The sequence below is a fragment of the Mirounga angustirostris genome, unplaced genomic scaffold, assembly GCF_029215605.1.
Source record: "Mirounga angustirostris isolate CCGP_5_RB_7025 unplaced genomic scaffold, mMirAng1.0.hap1 SCAF_14, whole genome shotgun sequence".
In the NCBI taxonomy this organism is placed as follows: Eukaryota; Metazoa; Chordata; class Mammalia; order Carnivora; family Phocidae; genus Mirounga; species Mirounga angustirostris.
The window spans coordinates 17,077,869-17,098,395 of record NW_026991722.1 but is presented as its reverse complement, the minus strand read 5'-3'; the positions used below and the strand labels follow the sequence as shown (position 1 = coordinate 17,098,395).

General features: G+C 45.4%; 1 protein-coding gene across 3 annotated transcripts in view; it reads left to right on the top strand.

Moving 5' to 3' along the window:
• NEDD4L (NEDD4 like E3 ubiquitin protein ligase) overlaps nt 1-20,527 on the top strand; it is a 335,626-nt gene that overhangs the window by 120,233 nt on the left and 194,866 nt on the right. The gene's annotated exons all lie outside the window — the stretch shown is intronic.

Below are 20,527 nucleotides of genomic sequence, written 5' to 3'. Positions count from 1 at the left end.
CCACCCAGGCGCCCCAGATAGTAGATTTTTGGCTCAGCAGGACCTAGGGTCTCCAAGAAAGCTCAGAAGGAGCCAGGACAGGATCCGATGGGCGCGTCTGTGTGCCGGTGGCCCACGGGTCCTAAGTTGCCAGTCCCTGAGAATATTCTCTATTGATTCTCTACAACATACGTATTTAGACCTGGGAGTGCCTGTGTTATTTGGTCATGATTTTCAGATTAAACTGTTACATAGAGCTGCTGGTTAGTCAATGACAGAATTGAGCCAGTATTGACGTTTTGGGCGTGGAGGAATGGGGTTTCTAGATATTGCAGGAGCTTTTTTTTCTTTCCCCTCTTCAAGGGCATCATGCTTACAATATAACTTATGGAACTTCTTATTTATTTTTTTATTTTTAAATAATTTTTAAAGCTTTTGGGCGCCTGGGTGGCTCAGTTGGTTAAGCGACTGCCTTCGGCTCAGGTCATGATCCTGGAGTCCCGGGATCGAGTCCTGCATCGGGCTCCCTGCTCGGCAGGGAGTCTGCTTCTCCCTCTGACTCTCCCCCCTCTCATGCTCTCTCTCTCTATCTCATTGTCTTTCTCAAATAAATAAATTAAAAAAAATAATAATTTTTAAAGCTTTTATTTGAGAAAGAGAGCACACAAGAAGGGGGGGAGGGGCAGCGGAGAGGGAGAAGCTGGGGCTCGATCCCAGGACCCTGAGATCATGACTTGAGCCAAAGGCAGATGCTTAACTGACTGAGCCACCCAGGCGCCCCATTTATGGAACTTTTTAGATCGGCACTGTGGATTTTGAAGTCTACAAATGAATACAACTGTCAAATTGTTTCTGTCCTAGAGGAAATGATTCTCACTGCTTTGTCTATAAATACATGAATGATAAAGTTGAATTTATACATGGACAAGCAGATGCGCAGACCCATAATTTAGTGTACTGCAATTAAAATACAGCCCGTTTTCTCCACTGAATATTTTTTAGACTTAGGACCTTAGTGCAAGGAATGTTTAATAAGGAGTCTGCAATGTGTGGCTCCTCAGTAAATTATTAAAACAACTGGCATTTCTACTGTATAATATCAACACAAGTGATATAAAATATACCTTGCCTCTTCATGAGTGTGTGCTCACATTCCTCTAGCAGTCCGAGAGCAGTGGGTAGTAAAAGTGTTGGAAGGAGTGTTCGCATTTCTTTCCTTCCTTGTTCAAGGTGCACTATTGTATTGTGCTTCCCCTTTTGAAGAACTGATGATTGTTTCAAGTCTGTTATTTTTAGATGCTTGAAATTAAGCATTCATGGTAGGAAAACAGAAGCATTTGAAAGAAATGCTGTGTTTCACATTTGGGGGCAACTGGTTGGGAAATCAAAAATGGGTGAATCTTTAAAAAACTTGATCCTTGTTTCTTTTTTCTTTTTGTTTTTGCTAGTGAGAAAATGATAGTGTTGGTTATATATTCTCTGCCTCTGACTTGTAAACTCTTGGGAGTTCATTGTGAACAGTGGCTTTAATTTTGTTGAAGTGATTTTAAATGTTATCTGGACAGTCTAGAGAGGAGAAAGGAAATTTGCAAATTCCTTTCTTCCAGAATGAGTTACGGGCTCCCCGTAGTGTGATTTCGTTTTCTGTTATTAAATATATAGTCTCAGACCATCTTGAGATTTGAATGACTAGTGAGACTGTATAACTCAGGATCTTTGGTTTGTTCTTACACTGTTTCTTGGTGTGGAATGTCAAAATATTTGAAACTGTTATTTTTCTGGAATGATCTGTCTTCACTGGTGGCTGAAGCGACTGTTGAGGCATCCGAGCTGGAGACCTGGGAGTTGTCCTTGGCGCTCATCCCTCCTTCCCACCCCCCAGCCTGGTTTCCATGTTTGTGTAGAGGACTTCCCAGATGCTGTTCACATCTACCCCACCCCCCCGCCCCTGCACCCGAAACAGAATTCTGTCCAGCATAGACTGATTTCAGGTCTTGGCAGAACCCTAATGATCAGATCAGTTGTTGCTGTGGATTAAGGTCCCGGCCCCTTAATCTTGACAGAAGTGCCCTCTCTGCACCCTCCAGGGCATCTCTTGGCCTTGTGGTTGCCTTCAGAGGCCACACTCCGCCTCCTGTGCCTTTGCTGGACGTCCAGAATGCCCAGCATCTTCCTATTCCGCACAGCTGCCTTGTTCTTGTCCTTCATGCCTACACCCTCCTAACCCCCCACCCCATGAGATCACCCCCAGGCAGCTTTCCCTGTCTCTGCCCACTTTGCTCAGGTCTGGTGGCGCTTGGCTTTGTTTGCTCACCCCTGTGCAGCTACTTGTGTGCACACTGAGGTATGGCATTGGGACTTTCCCTCTGCACCCCGCTGTGGTCCCACATTGGCCCAGGGCCACCAAATCCATAACCGCCATCACCCCCCCCACCCCCACCCCACCGCCGCCCATGCACTCTGCAAACTTGCATATTCCTCTCAGCCCCTTGGTGCCCTTCCTGCCACTAGACTGAGTTTCTTTCTCCTGCTTTTGTGCTCTCCTGGTGATTTATATATGCTCATATTTTCCTTACTGTCTCATTTCATAATTTCCTATTTATTTTATTCTGTATGTATCTTTAAGACCTTCATTCTTATGCAGATTATCATTTTTAATAATAAAACATGCATTATTTCCAGCTCCTTCCTGCTTTGGAATTGCTACAAATGCAAAAACTCTAAGGAATACCTCACCCTTAACTCCTCTGTCCATGGGAAGCTCAGGAGGAGAGGAATCGTGAGCATCCCTGACCATGAAGGCTTCATGGATGGCTCTTGATGCCTGGCTGAGGACATGTATTGGGGAGTTATAGCTCCCTCTGGTGGCCATATCATCAGGTGCCTTTTCATTCTAGGCTGTAAAAATGGTATTCAGATCTAATAATCCTTTGGAGTCCTTTTAAATTTAATTTTTTGATTTTTAAAATTAACTCAGATCTTTGCTTTAGCAGGTATTTAAGTCATTCTCAAATAGTGACACACGCAGGAGAAAGAATGATTTTACTTGAAGCAATTCCTACTTTTTACATAGTTGGTTTTAAAAGTAAACAGTAAGTAGCGTTAACTTTATTTCCCCCTTTTTCTTTTCCTTTCTCTGCCCAGTAATTTCCTAAACTTGTAGCATCATCAAAATGCCACAGACTACAAAAGAATAAATAACTGGTACTGGGAAGGAATGAAATTCTTCAAATGAGGGGTACCTCAGATTCAGTATGGAATCGACAGCATTCATAGACGAAATGAATTATAATGTGTTTTTAGCCTCACACTTTGATAGATCAGAACTTAAGCACTCTGTTTTCTTTAAGAAAGGAATTTCCAGGCTACATTGTTAATATAGAAGAGTATTTATAAACAGTACCTATGTCCATGCTAATTATGGCAGACAGGTATAGATCATCTCAAAAAATTCATATTTGGCTTTGGAATTTTAAAAAACACTTTTGCATTTCATTCTGAGGTGGTTTAGAAGTTTTTACCACTACAGAGAAGTTAATGGAGCAATTCATGACATGAAAAACTAGATTCAGAAAAGACCAGAGGTTTAGAAAATGTTTTTTCTCTTCTTTTTTCTTCCCTGTAGCTAAATTTGTAATGATGCATGTAGATGGCATTACTTTTCATACTGATACCCCTTGAAGAACAGTAGCAGCCCTTAAAAAAATTTTTTTACATGTAAGATTGGCTAATTTTTCTCTCAGATATGCTTGGGGGGTTTTTGTTTTGATAAAATTCTGTTGGGTGCAGGGGAAGGAGTCATTAAGTTGTCTTTGGGAGAGTCTGCCTAAGTGGGTATGTTACAGCAAAGGACTTATGTAGACAGAGTCAGGGTGATTCAAACACCCACAGAGGAAAATGGCACAGATCATTTATCTGCTCATTTTGCAATAATGTTCTTCTCTCCCTTGGCCATTTCTTAACGTCTGCAAATACTGCCAAAAAACAAAAACCTGAAGAAAGCCATGAATGTTTTCAGTGGGACAGAAGAAATGAGAGCCACCAGGGAGAAATATTAGAGATAAAAGTGTCGGTGTGAGCAGATATTAAAATAGTTTATGTTCTTTTCAGTTGAAGACGTTGAGATTCATTCTCAGAGCTGTTAGGACTGTTTTCATGTGATAGCCCCTGATAATGCTGAAACCTTATACAAATACAAGGCCCTGCTGTTTTGTCTAGGCACCTTCCCCAGGGGGAAAAAAAAAGCAAGCCTCCGAAGCAAGCAGGTGAATAAACAAAGAATCCTAAGACTGTCGCAGCTGAGAAGAAAATGCTACTTAAATGGAAAGGTACTTCTTCACCTCCTTATGGGTGGAGAGCCTGAGAAACATGGTGGCGACCCCATGGGTTGCAGAGAAAGGGGGTCGGCAGTGGGGAAGGTGTTCACCACATGGTCATGACAGAGGACATTTTCGTCACCTCGGGCTCCAGCCCTCTGGGCAGCTTTCCCTCAGGCCTTTCTCTTGCTACATTGTATCCCCTTGGGCCTTTGTGGGGACTCCGAGGCTTGATTTACAGAGTAGACTACATAGAGTATCCCTAATAACAGTGAGGAATGGCAAAGAAATGTTGCCAGGCCTGATGAGGTCATAAATATCGTCAGGGCCTCAAATTGGGTTGCAATATTAGGAACATACATACTGAAGAAAACAGTTTGAGTGTCCATTGGAGAGAGATGGATCGTGTTCCTTCTTCTCCCCCAAAAAGAAACCCAGCAATGCTTATGGGCAGCACATCATAGTTTTCTAGTATAATAATGAGAAAGGCCCATGTGAGTGTTTTTATTTACTTATAAATTTGCATGTTGACGTGATCTGGAAAAAGATGGTTGTTTGTGGTGGAAATCTCAGCAGACCTGTAAGAGGCAGGGATTAAAAGCCTGTCTTGCTTGGCCTTCCACCCCGGGCCTGCCTATGAGCTTTCCTGCCCTTGGCTTTTCACCAGAGGCCTTCTAGGATGGTTGTGAATATGGAGCTGAGGCCTTGCTGGAGGTGTTTGCAGGATCATCTCAGGGGCTAGTGGGGTCCGTGGGGTGGTGGCTCAAGAAGTTTCCAAGAGGAGCTGGGTCAGTTTTTAAAGTTTCTCTAAAGGAATGGCGTAGTATATTCCAGAAATGTTTTTCGTGGAGTCTTGTTTTTTGGGTACAAGAAGGTATTGTTTTGCTAAGCCCTGCTCACCCTTCTCCCAAAGCAGCATGGCAACCCTGCCAGGGAGACAGGGTTGTGTGCCGTGTTTGCTTATGGTTTAAGTAGCACCAGGGATGCCGATCAGTGATGGTCCCCGACGATGGCCCTTGTTCTCAAGGCACTTGTATTAGAGGTCAGTGTGGGGGTGCAGTTCAGCAGAGAGCACAGGTTTCGCTAGATGCTACTGGAAAGGCAGGGAGGCCTTGACTGTGCTAGGACCCCGGGGGCATGGTGACACACATCGGTTGCCCAGGTCAGTGACAGCTAAACATATTGTGATAGTTCATCTCACCAGTAAGAAAAGAAATCGCAATTAACCAATTTTCAAATACCATGTTGCCAAAATTAAAATTTTAACAACACACGGAGTCAATAAGTAATCCTGTAATAACATGAATGGTGATAGATGGAAGCCCCGAGGAATGGATAGAGGTGTTGAATCACTGTATGAGACACCTGAAATTAACATAGCACCATGTGTCAACTCTACTGCAATTGAAGAAAAATTTAATAGCACAATGTGTTGGCAGGAGTGTGAGGAAATGGCTAACTTTGAACTGTTGGAGGACGTGTAAGTGGTGGAGCCTCGAGCAGTGCAGGAATACTTAATCCGAGTATTTATCAGAAGGCTGTTTCCCTGAGACCAGCCTTCCCAGTTCTGTCCGTGTATCCAGCAGATGCATGTGCGCATGTGTGGAGTAAAAGGTGTACAGAACCACGCCTTCCCTCCTGAGGCAGTCAGATAAGAGGAGGAATAACAGAAATGCTCATCACACCCGCAGGATCCTGTGTTGGGCCTGCAGCATTGGTCTGCTACCCCACCTTCCAAACTCTCCCCTCGGCTGCTTTTTCTGCTGGTTGTATTCTCAGCTGGGTTTTCATTCCCAGCAGAGAGAGGAAGGCTCCGGCAGCGTTTGGGCTTGCCTTTTATTGGGTCACCCCTGACCTGGGAGCAGGGGAATGGAATGTCCCGTATGTTGACTGATAGTGGAGTAACTCTCTCATATATATTAAAAAAAAACAGGCTCGGGCTGTATGACTCACAGCCCCTCCCACCTTCTTTTCTACCGTACGTTCCCCAGCGGATCTTTGTCCCTTGTTATGGCCATTTTACAGATGAAGCAGCAGAGTCTGAGACCTACTGTAATTTTGTATGTGGTAATCAAATCATAGTCCTCACATCCATCTTAGGAGGTAGACATGATTGGCGTTTTCCAGATGAGGAACACTTTGGTTTAGAAAGGTTCAGTGCGGGCGCCTGGGTGGCTCACTTGGTTAAGCGACTGCCTTCGGCTCAGGTCATGATCCTGGAGTCCCAGGATCGAGTCCCGCATCGGGCTCCCTGCTCGGCAGGGAGTCTGCTTCTCCCTCTGACCCTCCCCCCTCTCATGTGCTTGCTCTCTCTCATTCTCTCTCTCTCAAATAAATAAATAAAATCTTTAAAAAAAAAAAAGAAAAAGAAAGGTTCAGTGCTTTGTCTGAAGTCAGGGCAGGTAAGTGGCAGGAGCCAAGGTGTTCGCAGAGACCCTGCGCCCCCCCCCCCCCCCCCCCCCCCCCCGTGAAGCTCCTTGAGGTTCGGCTGGGCTGGGGTGAGGCCTGGGCCGCAGTGTTTACAGCCCCCCTGCCAGGTGACTGGAATGAGCAGTTCGCACCACCAGAAAATGATGAAGTTCACTAGGGATTTTGATGTGGTAAAATTCTGATTCCTGGTGCTTTACTTCCAGGCTGAGAGTTCTCTCTCACACTGCCAGGCCTGTCTTCATGTGAGAAACTGATTTCTGACACAAGCTTGGAAAGGATGGAAACAGCAGACAGTGGCCGGGACCCCCACGTAGGAAAGATGGGCACAGTGCCTCGAGGGTTCTAGAAAGCCCTCCATTCCCTGTCTCTGGCTGGGGGTCTTCACTGGTCAGCGGTTGTTGGCATTCCATGAGATGGCTCTAGAGGGACCTGGGGAACAGAGAGGAACTTCGGATGACTGGTTTGGGTTTGTTCTCACCTTCGAGTATTGGCTTTCTGCACTCATTCCCCAGAAAAGTTGCCCAACCAGATTGGGGAGGTGGGGGGTGGGAGCAGGAGCAAAGCTTCTCGGCAGAAATTGGAGGTAGAAATGCACAAGCAGTGGGGGCCAGAGAAGAAGAAGGGTTAGGAAGGAAAAACCCATCTTTTCGTCTTTTTTTAGCGTTCTTGTAAATCAGAAGAGTTATAAAAAAGAAATTAAAAATTTAAAAACGATGTGATGAAGATTTGAGTTCATACACTTTGTTACATATGAACATTTTATTTAATATTTTTCATGGTAGATAAATGCACAGAAAGTAGGACCCCCTTTTGTTTTCCTTCCCACATGTCATGAGATTTTTGTGTTCTCTTAAGTACATTTTAAGATTAATTATGAAAATCAAATTGCCAGACACTTGAGATAGAAATGTATGTTAGTGATATTCAGAGATGTTTAAATGCTGTTTCCTCTTCTCATGGAAAAAAAAAGGCAGACAGAACTTCTATTCTGGAAGCCAATATGGAAGCCACGTTAACAAACCAGAAAGCCCTCACTCCCTGCCCCTCACCCTGGGATTCCTTTGTCTGTGGTCTGAGCTCTTGGCAGAGAGAATATGAAGGGGCTGATCCTTCAGGGCAGCAACGTTGCTCTGCCTTCTAGAGACTCAGGTGTGTGAGTGAGGCCCTCTTTATCTCTTGGGTGCATCTTTGTTGCTCCCATTTAATCCAGAGAGAGCAGCATCGTATGGATTTTAAGAGGTCTTCTGAGGGATAAAAGAAGGCCCCGTGGCGATGAGTTAGTTGGTGTTCAAAACAGGAAGAGTGGGGCCAAGAGGCATTCGCTGAGGGCATGTGGTCCAGCCGGAGCTGTGCCCCACATCCCATGTGCAGGCTAACCCACGGGGCATACAAATCTCTCTCCCTCTCCTCAGGTGGGTCGTCACTGACCTACTGGGGAAACACACAGGACATCAGAGCTCAGAGCCCCTGAACCAGTGGTGCTCAAGCCAGGCTGTACATCAGAATCATATTGGGGGCCCGGAGTTGCAGAGAGAGGCTGGGTTAGGGCTTTTGCCTCCCATCTGTGGCCTGGTGTGGGTTCCAGCGACCCAGAGGACTCACTGACTTTGGCCCCAGAGCCCTCTCCAGCACGGTGTTGCTCAGGTCCTGCAGTCTTCTCTTGACCTTCCCAGCAACATTCCCTTCTGGGCAGGGCGCTGGTTAAGCCTACTGGTCTCCAGCACCTAGTTTTGAATAATGGAAGTTGAGTTAATGCATACTTATGTCTGTACGATGGATAATAATCTGTATTCATTATTGCACAACTAATCTGTATTATTATTAATATCTATTTATTGTTAGTATTGCAGGGGGCTTCATTCATTCATTTTCTTTCTAATGAAAGTAGTTGCGTGGTCTAATATTCTTCCTGCCCGTCTGCATGGCCAGAGAACTAGAAGCCCATAGTTATTTCTCTGCACTGCCCTCCTGCATCTGAAACCAAGCCTTGACCTTCTCTCTCAGGCCCCTTTGTGCTATAGCAGGGATGGGAACAAAAGACTTCTATTTCACCTGGCCGGGGGCGCCAGGCAAAAGCAAAGGAATCCCTCGCCAGGCTTTGCAGTTCCCCAACAGCTCAGCTCAGAAAGCCTTTATTCTCCTCTGATATTTACTCAACACCTGACACCTCCTGGGAATCTTTAAAATTGTTCTCGAAAGAAACCACTTTGCTGCAAGTACCTATTTTTAGACTTTATAAAGCCTTGCTCTCTATCTGCCTAGCCTGCTGTTTGAAAGGCACCAGGATCTTTTGTCTTTAAAAGTTCAGCACCCTCTGGCTCATTCCCCACCCAAACCCCCCAAGCCCCGGAATGCTCTGGGGGTACATCTCTCTCTTCACTCTGACCAAAACCAAAACCACAGGTTTGACCTTTACACCAGAGTTGTTGAAATTACACAACCCAAGAGTTTTGAGGGGGGGCGGCAGAGGGAAAAAGCGACTTTGAAGCAGTGAACCTTAGATGAAAGTGAGTATGAATTGGTAGGTCTTGGAACTCGCGATATGCCCCAGGCACCTTTAGCCTGTCTGCCGGACTGGTCTGAGTTTTGGGCCCTGCAGTTGGCTGGCCAAGTTCAGCACAGGTACGCCTGACCGTTACTATCTTAGGGTGGCAGCCAGCTACCCAGCGCGGGCACAAACCGTATAAAATGGGACTGAGACGCGGACATGGGCCTTGGCCACATTCTGGTCAGCCTGGGGGCTCTGTGGCCAGGGGTTTCGGCTGTTTTCTTCCCGTGAACCCGTAGGTTGTAACTAACGGCGAATGTGTGACTTCGAAGGCGGTGATCCTCCAGAGAGAATCCCGAAGTCCAGGGGCAGTAGTGGATCTTCTCTCCTCTTGGCCCTTTCCTGTGCTTGTCTACCTGTGTCCTGTTCTCGCTTTCTCCCTCCCTCTCTCCGTATGGGCCCCACGGTAGCTTCAGGAGGTGACTGTCAGCTTTCTGTGACCTTCTCACGTGACCTCGGGATCTCAGAAACAAGAAGAACCAGAAAACCAGTTAAGCAGAGGCATGCAGGCGATATTTTGGAACAATCAGATAATGATAGAAATGTATTAAGATGACCTAAGGATGTCTGTGTGGAAATCAGGAAACTGTAATTTTTACAACCAAATGGTACCTTGTGGCATGCAAATATTCGGAGAGCTGCTTGCAAGCACGTAGACCTCTTTCCCCCTTTTGCATATAGAATCTCCCCTGTAGCTGACGGGCTTCGGAGCCTTTCCTCAGGGCAACCTGGAATACTGTCTCCTGGGCCACGGTCCTCAGGAAGACAACAAATACAGTGTTTACTAACCTACTTTGAAGCTGGCCTTTTTTTGGTCCACAGTAGGACTTCCTGAATAAAAGTTTTGATTCATGTTATTAAATTTAAAGTAGATAAATTAAATATTTCATGTGGAATTCTCTTAAAATTAAAACTCCCGGTAAAACCAACCAAGTGTTCCTTGAGGCAAAATGTTTCTAAAATTGGACATACACATACATACACACATAGAAGAGCTTGAAATGGGCTCACAATAAAATGTTAACACCATTATCAGGTTGGTAGAGTTACCAGTTTTTTTATGTATATATATATATTTTTTAAAGATTTTATTTATTCATTTGAGACACAGAGATACAGAGACAGAGAGAGAGCATGAGCAGGGAGAGAGGCAGAGGGAGAGGGAGAAGCAGGCTCCTCGCTGAGCCAGGAGCCTGATGTGGGGCTCGATCCCAGGACTCTGGGATCATGACCTGAGCCGAAGGCAGACGCTTAACCGACTGAGCCACCCAGGCGCCCCTTTTTTATATTTTCTAAATTTTCTGCAGTAGGTATATTATTGAATGTTGTCAGTATACTGAAAGAAAAATGTGCATGCCTGATGATATAGCCAACACACTTCAGAAGGAACTCCTCCTAAGAAAATAGTGAGGTATGTATTATATTCTTACATGTATATTCTAAGGATATGTATGTGCAATACATGTTTTATAAAATATTTATATTTTACATATATATCCAAAGAATTAAGCTTTAATGATGAAGCTGGCAGGGAGCAAGAATATCCTGTCGCCTTCAAGGTCCTGCTAGCCAGACTAAAAATCAAATTGACATAAGACAGATTAACAGAAGAAAATCAAATTTAGTAAGGTAAGTAAGGGGAATTCACACAGACATGGAAATTCCAAAGACAGGCACAGTGAGGTGTATGTGTCCTTCTGAGCTAAGGAGAAGGGGGTGTGGCGGGTGGGGGTTCTGGGACTGCCAAGGGAAGGACAGGGAGATGAAAAAGAGCAAATGTTTGCTGGGCCTCTCAGAAACCTTGGGACACAGAGGATTTGATCAAACAGGACTTGCTAGGTTCCTCCCTGTCTACCAAACCTAGGTCACAGAATAATGTGGTTATCTGTGGTGATTGCTCTCTTCCTGGAGCAAGTCCTCTAATTCTTTTTAGGTAGTTGTGGGGGAGGTAAAGAGCTTTTCCTGAATCTACAAGGTTTTGATTGTTTCTTATTTTTTCTTTTCTTTTTTTTTTTTTTAAAGATTATATTTATTTGACAGAGCAGGAGAGCACAAGCAGGGGAGAGAGGCAGAGGGAAAGGGAGAGCGGCACTCTATCCCAGGACCCCGGGATCGTGACCTGAGCCAAAGGCAGTCGCTTAACCAACTGAGCCACCCAGGTGCCCCTGCTTTTTATTTTTTTAAATTTTTAAAGATTTTATTTATTTGAGAGAGAGAATGCATAAGCGGGGAAGAGGGAGAGGGAGAAGCAGGCTCCCCACTGAGCAGGGAGCCCGATGTGGGGCTCAATCCCAGGACCCTGAGATTATGACCTGAGCCAAAAGCATTTTTAACTCAAAATGATCTTCATGTCAAAGCAGTATATTTGGGGACAGACTTCCCTTGGCCCCTACAAAGCAGTGTTTATCATAATAGAGTTCAAACAATCTGAAATAGTTTAATTGTAGTAGATCTCTAAAATGGAATAGTACAAAACCTTAATTAAAAATGATGCGGGTATGTGATGACATGGAAACCTATCCAATGAAAAAGTAAGTTACAGATTGATTTGTATAATTTGTTCCCATCTTTTTGTAAGAAACCTACACAAAAACAAATATAGGCGATCTGAAAGGATAGTAACATATACTGATGTGTTAATAGTGTTAGGGGGATTCCCGGGTGTTCATTTTCTTCCTTCACGTGTGTATGTGTGTGTGTGTGATTTTCCTGTAAAGAATCTACATTGCTTTCGTAAAGATTGGAAAAGTTTCAGTTTTAGAAAATAAAATTGCCTCTTTAGTGCGTGAGAACCTGTGATTTGAACCTCAGAATAGACCTTTTAGCCCGGTGATTTAAATCCATCTTCTTGCACCTTCAAGAGAATTAACACAATGAGGGGCGCCTGGGTGGCTCAGTTGTTAAGCATCTGCCTTTGGCTCAGGTCATGATCTCGGGGTCCTGGGATCGAGCCCCACATCGGGCTCCTTGCTTGGCGGGAAGCCTGCTTCTCCCTCTCCCACTCCCCCTTCTTGTGTTCTCTCTCGCTGTGTCTCTCTCTGTCAAATAAATAAATAAAATCTTAAAAAAAAAAGAACACAATGATAAAGAGAGCTTACTCTGACAAATCCAGTAGCTGAGTCAACTACTGATAATTATAATGGCTGAGATTTTTAATTGCCATTTGTATCGATGAATACTTCTGTTTTTTCTTGTATGTTTGGATTTTTCTAGCATGTTTGGATTTTTCTAGCAGAAGCGGCAGTGCTGTTTACCACACTTTATTGAAGATGAGAAGCTTGATCTTTGTAATGGAAGCTAAATAATGAAGCTTGTTCAGAATGGTGTTCAAGGAAGTGAGCCTAGAGGCGCTCTGATGGTGGCTGCTATTTCGGAGTTCAGAAGCTGTTTCTCTGTTTATTTGGGTTTTGCAGCTGAGTTCCCTGGGCTGAGGCTGTTAGAAGACTGGCTCCAGGATAATTGGTAAATGACTAAGAAAGACATTGGCCTTATTCTCTAGCTTAAAGTTTTATTGGTGAGATGGGCTCATTAGAAAACAGTTACATGAGGGGCGCCTGGGTGGCTCAGTTCGTTAAGCGTCTGCCTTCGGCTCACGTCATGATCCCAGGGTGCTGGGATCGACCCCCGCGGTGGGCTCCCTGCTCAGTGGGGAGCCTGCTTCTCCCTCTCCCCGCCCCGTTAGGCTCGCTCTCCTGCTCACTCTCTAATAAATAAATACAATCTTTAAAAAAAATTACATTAATCTAGAACTTGGTGGACAAGCTAAGTGCTAAATTGTGTGCACAGAGGACAAGTGTTGAAGGCTTCAGGAAAATAAGACCTGGATGGGCAGGGAGAGGCCGACCCTTCCATCCCAGAAGCCCCAGTGCCAGCATGGGGTACTTGATAACTGGAAGCAGCTTGCTGAATGACACAGCATCTGAGTTGGGTTTTTAAGCCTGGGTTCCTAAATATGTGAGCCTGCATCGTGAAACCGTAGGACAAGGGACTGTGCCTTACATACGAGCATTCTGGGATCGAGAGATTACATTCGTGCTCAGGATCGCAAATGATTCGCAGTCGTCAGCAGTATGGACTTCGTGTCAGGTGCCCATTGATTTAACAACTAGGGAAGAGGGTGGGCACGTTCCTCTACTACTTTCCTACGAGAGACTTGCTGAGTTCAGAAAGGTGAAGATGTTAAGTTGCCTGAAATCAAGGAAAGAAGGTGGTTAATGGCATCGTTAGGGTTAGTTTGCAGGTCTCCTGACTCCTGGCTTATCCGGTCTAGTGATTCATGCTAGCCCTTTGACGGTGGACTGCTCACTGTGATGGTTTTCACCGGGTTGCCCTGATGTGCTCTGGTTCATTTGTTTCCTGCCTCGCTGAACGCAAGGCTTGGGGCTTTTTGCTGGGTTAGTTTGTGGGGATGCAGCTCAGAGGCACTTGCATCTTTCAGTGGGACTTAGTAACTGTCTCTTCTTGTCCAAGGAAGCTGGGAGCCAAGGAACACAGAGTTTGGGGCCTCCAGGAATTTGTCATCAACTGCTGATTTGAGCTCAGTGTGGCCCTTGAACATGGGGCACCGATTTCCAGACATTTAAAAACGGGGGGATGTGTTAATGCATGGAGTTGTCTTTCTGCCTGCTTGCTTCATTTCTGATTGTTTTAAAGACTCAGTATGTATGTTGGCTATTGTCCTGTTCCAACACAGCGCAGCGGCCTCTGGGGCCTTGGGGGCGTGCCTGCGTCAGGTACCGAGGTTTCTAAAGTAAAGTGGCTGACGAGAGAACAAGGCCAGTGTCGTGGGTGCTGGGGGGGGGGGGGGGGGGATATATATGGACTGTGTTTCTTGATCAAAGCTATTTTACCTCATTTTATCTTTTTGCCAGTTTATATAAATGGAATTTAGGAAAGAGCTAATTGTAATGCTGGCGAGCTATTTTATATATGAGAGGGTACATTTGATTGGAAGACAACATCCTGAAATACACCTCTTGAATTAATCTCGTACAGGCATACCTTGCTTTATTGGGCTTTACAGATACTGCTTCTTACCACAAAGTGAAGGTTTGTAGCAACCCTGCATCAAGCAAGGCTGTTGGTGTTGTTTTTCCAACAGCATTTGGTCACTGTTGTGTGTCTGTCACATTTTGGTCATTCTCCCAATACTTCAGACTTATAGTATTTATGAAGGTGATCTGTGATCCATGGTTATGACTCACTGAAAGCTCAGATGATGGTCAGCACTTTTTAGCAAAGAAATGTTTTTTTTTTTAATTTTTAAAAAGAATTTGACAGAGCGCGCGCGTGCGAGAGAGCGCACGAGTGGGGGGCAGAGGCAAAGGAGAAGCAGACTCCCCACTGGACGGGGAGCCCGGCTCAGGGCTCGATCCCAGGACCCCGGGATCTTGACCTGAGCCAAAGGCAGATGCTTAACTGAGCCACCCAGGCGTCCTTCAATAAAGTATTTTTAACTTAAGGTATGTGCATTGTTTTTTTGTTTTTTTGTTTTAAATGTTATTGTGTGTATATAATAAGACTACAGTATAGTGTAAACAGACCTTTTATGTGCACTGAGAAACAAAAAAATTCATTTGATTCCCTTTATTTTGATGCTTGCTTTACTGTGGTGGTCTGGAACGGAACCTGAAATGTCTCAGAGGTACACCTGTAGAAAAGAAAGCTAAATTTCGGTCGGGTAATTAATTTTATAATTGTTGCAAATAGCCTATTGAGGTGATGTGGGTAAAGCGGGAAGGACATTTTACATAGTATAAAGTCCTGGAAATTCCTACCTGCATTAGTAAGTAAAGGAGGCATCTTCGTTTATACTCGAAGCAGCTGCTACACATCTGGTCACCCAGGCCTTTCACAGCTGCCTATCAAACCTGCGTGCACTGTCTTCCCCGGGTACTTGCTTAGAAATCCCTAATACTCTTTTAGAGCATATCCCAGTGAGACCTCTTAAATGTGAATTTTCCAGTTTCTTCTCTGTGGACCTCACTTCTTCTGGCATATTTTTCCTGAGGTGGCCGGTCACCTGCTTTTGGGAGCCTCCTGGACCTAAATATATTCACCAGGGATCGATGAAGTCTTTGGAGGAGTGAAGTGGTTGGGAGCATGTTTTCAAATGTTACCTGATTGGCCATTCTTTGTGACCTGATTTTTCCAGCCCATTCTGTCCTCCAGCTGCACAGAACAACTCCCCTGAACCCACCCGAGTCCTGCTCACTGGCCAGGGCCCGCCTCAAAGGCTGCCTCTTTTTCGTCATGTCCCGGGTCTTCATCTGGCCTCTTTCCTTGGTAGAGATGCCTGCCTCATATTTTCCAGTTGGCCCTTGGCTGTTACGTTTTGGGAACATAGTGGCTCTTTGCTTCTCTTTTCTCTGTCTTGGGGACTTTATTCTTTGTAACCAAATCACCAGGTGTTGGATCGGAGAGAGAAGCGATAGGGAAGAACAGAACTTTTAACCTTCCCCTTGTAATTAGTAGCCTGGTCAGAAGTCTGTGGAAAAAGAGGAGGGTGGGGAAGAAGATGTGCTGGGGAAGAAAGAACAATGGCCAAACCTGTTTTCAGAAAGTCAGTGAAGCAGGAATGCCAACCAGTCTCCTTTAGAGAAGGATGGGTTGAAGGTGGTGTGGGGCTCATGACTGCAATATGCACGAGCCGCCACCAGATGGTGACGGCAGCTTCTTGGCCCCAGCGGGACTCTGGGACTCTGGGCCTCCCCCTCCCATCGAAGGTCTCTGGAAGCATAGCATTGATGGGGCTTACTCATGCCATTGTCGTTCCTATCAAAGAGTAGAATCCTAAGCAGTCCCTGAATTCCATTTTAAGAAATCATTGCCTTTTAAAAGGAAGCATTAAAGAAAAAGACTTCTGGCTGAGTTAAGTGCCTGTCTTTTCCCTCAACACTAATGACTCCTAGAAGTGAGCATGTGCATGTTCTTGGCCCCGAAGTGGGACATTACAAGGAATTTGGGTCAGAAACCTCCTCTGACTCGGGCTGCAGGTTGGTATACCTGTCATGGTTTGGGTCGAGGGGCCACATGATTTCGCTTTGACCTTCGGATGCTAAAATGATGTTTACATCGGCCTCCCTAACAACCTGTTGGAGACATTGGTCAAAATAGAGAGTAGGAGAAGCATCTTTTGCTACTGGACATGTGTTGGATTGGTTTTTAAACTGAGGGGAGGTCACAGGGGTGGCTGTGGTTGATTTAGGACAGTACTGTTAACAGCCGCTTTTGGGAGGGTACATGAATGTGGGTGGGGCTCAGGCCTGTTGACCTTGAACTGCTGGTTTCTGCCCCCAGGATCTCATTCCTCATATGCTCATTCCATATAGAGGAGGGCAACTGAGCAATTATTTAAACACGAGTATCCAGAAGGATTTCTTCATTTCCTTGAATGTCCTTCCTTTCAACATTGGCATGAACATTTAGGGGGAAATGCCATTAATTTTCAAAAAGGGACATTCCGTGTGCCTTGGGGTTCCTAAAGTCCCAGGGTCCCCTTGGCTAGGCTGGGTGTGCGCTCTTCTTCCTGTAAGTCAGCTGTTAACTTTCCCGTTCTGTTGTGGGGGCAGTGTTGCGGGACCTGTCTTGTGTTTTGTGTCTCTTGAATCCACAAAGTTCCTCCTATAGCCATTGGTTCTGCTGCCTCAGATGAGCGGCTTCCTCTCTTCCCCACATTTGAATTTGCTCCTGATTTGATCGAGGCGCAGGCATCCGCAGTAGCTTCCAGCCCAGACAGGCTTCGGCACAGCACCAACCGGTATGGCTCGAGGGTGTCTGGGGTGGGTGGCTCTCCGTGGGGCCCTACCTGGGCGGTAGCTGCTGCAGAACCCTCCCCTGGAAGCACCTCCCAGGGAGTGCAGAGCCTCCCGCCCCAGGCTGCTGATCACCTGTCAACAGGGGGAACCGGCAGAGACCAGGATTTCTCCTCACTGCTGCTGTTGTTAGGGGAAACAGACAACCATCTGCATCTACACCAGCCTCGCTCTGTCTCTCTCCCCTTTAAAAGGAGGTCTTCCTGCCCAGGATCTGGTAAGCGCCACAAAGGGTTCTGTTTTCCTTGGTTAACATCAGGAGAACATTCTCTTACAGTGGATTTGTTAGCTTTAATCTAAATTGGATCAGAATTGGAGGAATTATTTGATCCCTTTTGTGTCTGTTAAACATGTTTTGCATGCTGCAAGAATCAAAGTATATACAGTGAAACATTTTAATTACGTGTTTAACCTATGTCGTCTGGTTTGAGACCTTTTTTTTTTCCCCAAGCTCTGAAAAACTATTCTAGATATTGCTCTTCCACCCCCCCACCCTTTTATGAATAAATTACTGCATTTGTCATCACTGTGTTCCTGAAATGTCAAAAATAGACACAGTGAAGGATCTGTCATGCAGAGTTCGGAAATTTGGTACAAAACTCCAGGTGACATGAGGATAGATCTTTTATTTAAAATGTTTTCTTTTTAGACTTCATCGTTAAGTTCAATTTAAACATAGCAAATGCAGCCGGTTAGGTCATGGTGGGACAGGCGTATCTCTTTATTGTTTTAGATTTACCTCTTGAGATACAAACACCTCCCTTACTTGTTTTATAACCTTTATAGGAAATGCTTGAGGATTAGTCACATGACTCCTAACTTTAGTTTTCACTTGTGTTCACACAGATTAAATGATTTTGCTCTTCTGTGGATGGATATTCAGTTAGGAACTTTTCAGAATTATAGATCAGGTGCCTGATATCTTTTCCCCACATTTTCTAGTCTCCAGACATACAGACTTGTATTCCCTTATAGATAAAATAAAACTGGCACTTAGATTTTCTGGACTCTAAGTTAAAAGAGTACTTGTGCTAAACGTCATTAAAAATACGTATAGAGATTAATCTCCAGGAGTCCGTTGTCTGTCCGTTTCAGATTAATCTTCCTAGCAAGAATTAGTGTGGTTCTACTTTTTTTCTTTCCCCCTCTTTGTACTTCGGTCACAGATAATGCTTTCCGGCAAATATGTAATTGGAGGGAAATTGAATTATGTAATACTGGGATGGAAAAGCAGGGCAGTGCTTGCTCTTTTTGGGTGAGTCCCTAACAAGAAACTCTCAGGCTGCCTCCGACAAAGGATGGCAGTGGAACTGGTGCTGATCTCTGAGCTGTGGAGGAGGGTGTGCGAGGGAGGAAGCCTGAGCCTGTGTAGCTGCTTGAAGCATGTCAGAAAGAACACTTGTCAGAAGTCTTCAAAACCATGGCTGTCTGTAATGTGTGAAATTGAACTTCTGACCCTGTTTGCTAGATGGCGACTTCTGGTTTTGCGTGAGAAGTGAGTGGTATTGGGTCCCTGGATGTGGAAGAAAAGGCAGAGCTGCCTAATGAAGAGGGACGTGCAGTCCTTGTTTTGTGTGGCTCTAAACTGTGGAGTCGAAACCATCACCTTAAAAAGGAGAGGTTTCCACCAAGAAACGGAAAATTGGAGACACAAAGTCTGCACACCTTACCTGTTTATAATTCCTTACCTGTAAACTCATTTGCATGCGAGGTGACAGTTATACCTCATAAGGGATAAGGAAGAACAGAAAATAAATCTCAGAGAATTAACTGCAGCTCTGGGTGGAGAACATTCTGGAAGGAAAGAAAGAAGTGCGCCCCCCCACCCCTCGCCAGATGCCCCTGTTGGGTTCTGCTCCTTCTGTGCCATTGAGGTGCCCTTCTCCTGAAGTGACCCAAATGCTGTGTTTGGCAACAAGAGGCTGGGACTTTATCTAAATGCATTTTTTCAGCTTGTGAACTCTCATTCTTTGCCAAGAGGCCCAAGCACCTGGTTAATGATCTTTAATGTAAATGATCCTATGCCATGATTAACGTTTAGCTTGGTTAGTACCACACAGGCTGAACTCCCTAGTCCTCCCCTGTGACTTATCCTCTGCCAGCCATCTGCCCACCTGTAGAAACTGGGCACAGCCAGTTCTTTCTTTATGTGTTCTCTTTCCCTGGGGGTGGCTGGGCTGTAGGGGGGCGAATTTGGTGTGAGCCAGATGAGGTGGAACCAAAGATATTCAGGGGAAGGGAGCAGCTGCAGAGCATGCTGTGCAGTGGAGGTCTCCAGAAATCCAGAGACCCATCTAGAGAGCCTTTGTGCTGAGCCTGCTTTAGGGAGGGCTGCTCACACATTTGTTCAGGGGGTGGTGATGTGGGGAGAGCCACATCTCCCAGCCCAGGTGCAGACTGCCTGGGCCTCTAAGCCACCCTGGCAACCATCTGCACTCCTCCCCTTCTTCTGAGAGGACATGCACTGGCTTCCCTTCTCGAAGGAAAGAGGCCTTGGGATGGCGTTGGAGCTACAGGTTGGATAGAGTTAGCTGTTTTCTTCTGACCTAAATATGTGGTGGTGGTGAGTTGTACACATTCACACTGAACACCTAGAAGAAGAAAAAGCTTCCATAACCACAAAAATGAGGAATGTCTTTTTTAAATGATTTTTAAGAAACCGCTTTTGCAGCCAGTTAGGCACCAAACCTGCAATCTCTCAGGTTTCCCTGAAGAACTTCCTCGTCCTGTTTCACTGTTGATGATAGAAATATTCCTCTCGGGGCGCCTGGGTGGCTCAGTCCGGTAAGCGTCTGCCTTCGGCTTAGGTCATGATTCCAGGGTTTTGGGATCGAGCCCCACATCGGGCTCCCTGCTCAATGGGAAGCCTGCTTCTCCCTCTGCCCCTCCCTCTGCTTGTGCTCTCTCTCTCTCTCTCTCTCTCTCTCGCTATGTCTCTCTCTCTCTCTCGTTCTCTCAAATAAATAAAATCTTAAAAAAAAAAAAAAGTAGTATTCCTCTCCTCTCCACCCCCAAATTTAAGCTGAGTGACATGTTGGAAAGCTCCGGACATTAGCCTGAGGTGTTTATGAGGCACACACTCAAATTAGCTTTCTTCTTTGCTTGGCCTTAATCTTCTTTTAGGGAATGGGGTCTGTGTTAATCGGTGGTGGCAAATGGCCCTTGGGTGGTGCGCCCGTGGTCCTCTGAGGTGGAATGTGGGTAGGGTGGGTGGCACCCAGTGGTCATGACTCGTTGGGTTTGGCTTCTTTCCCAGACCACGTTCTGCCTTGTGCTTGGTTGGTTCGGCTGCTGCGTGTAGAATCTGATGTTTACTTTGGAATCCTGGGATGGAAAGGATTAAGAATGATTTCTAACCCCAATTCCTTGATTCTGGGGCATTATCAAGTCTATACATTATGTTTAGTTACTGTTTTAAAAAAAGTGCTAACTGAAGAGTG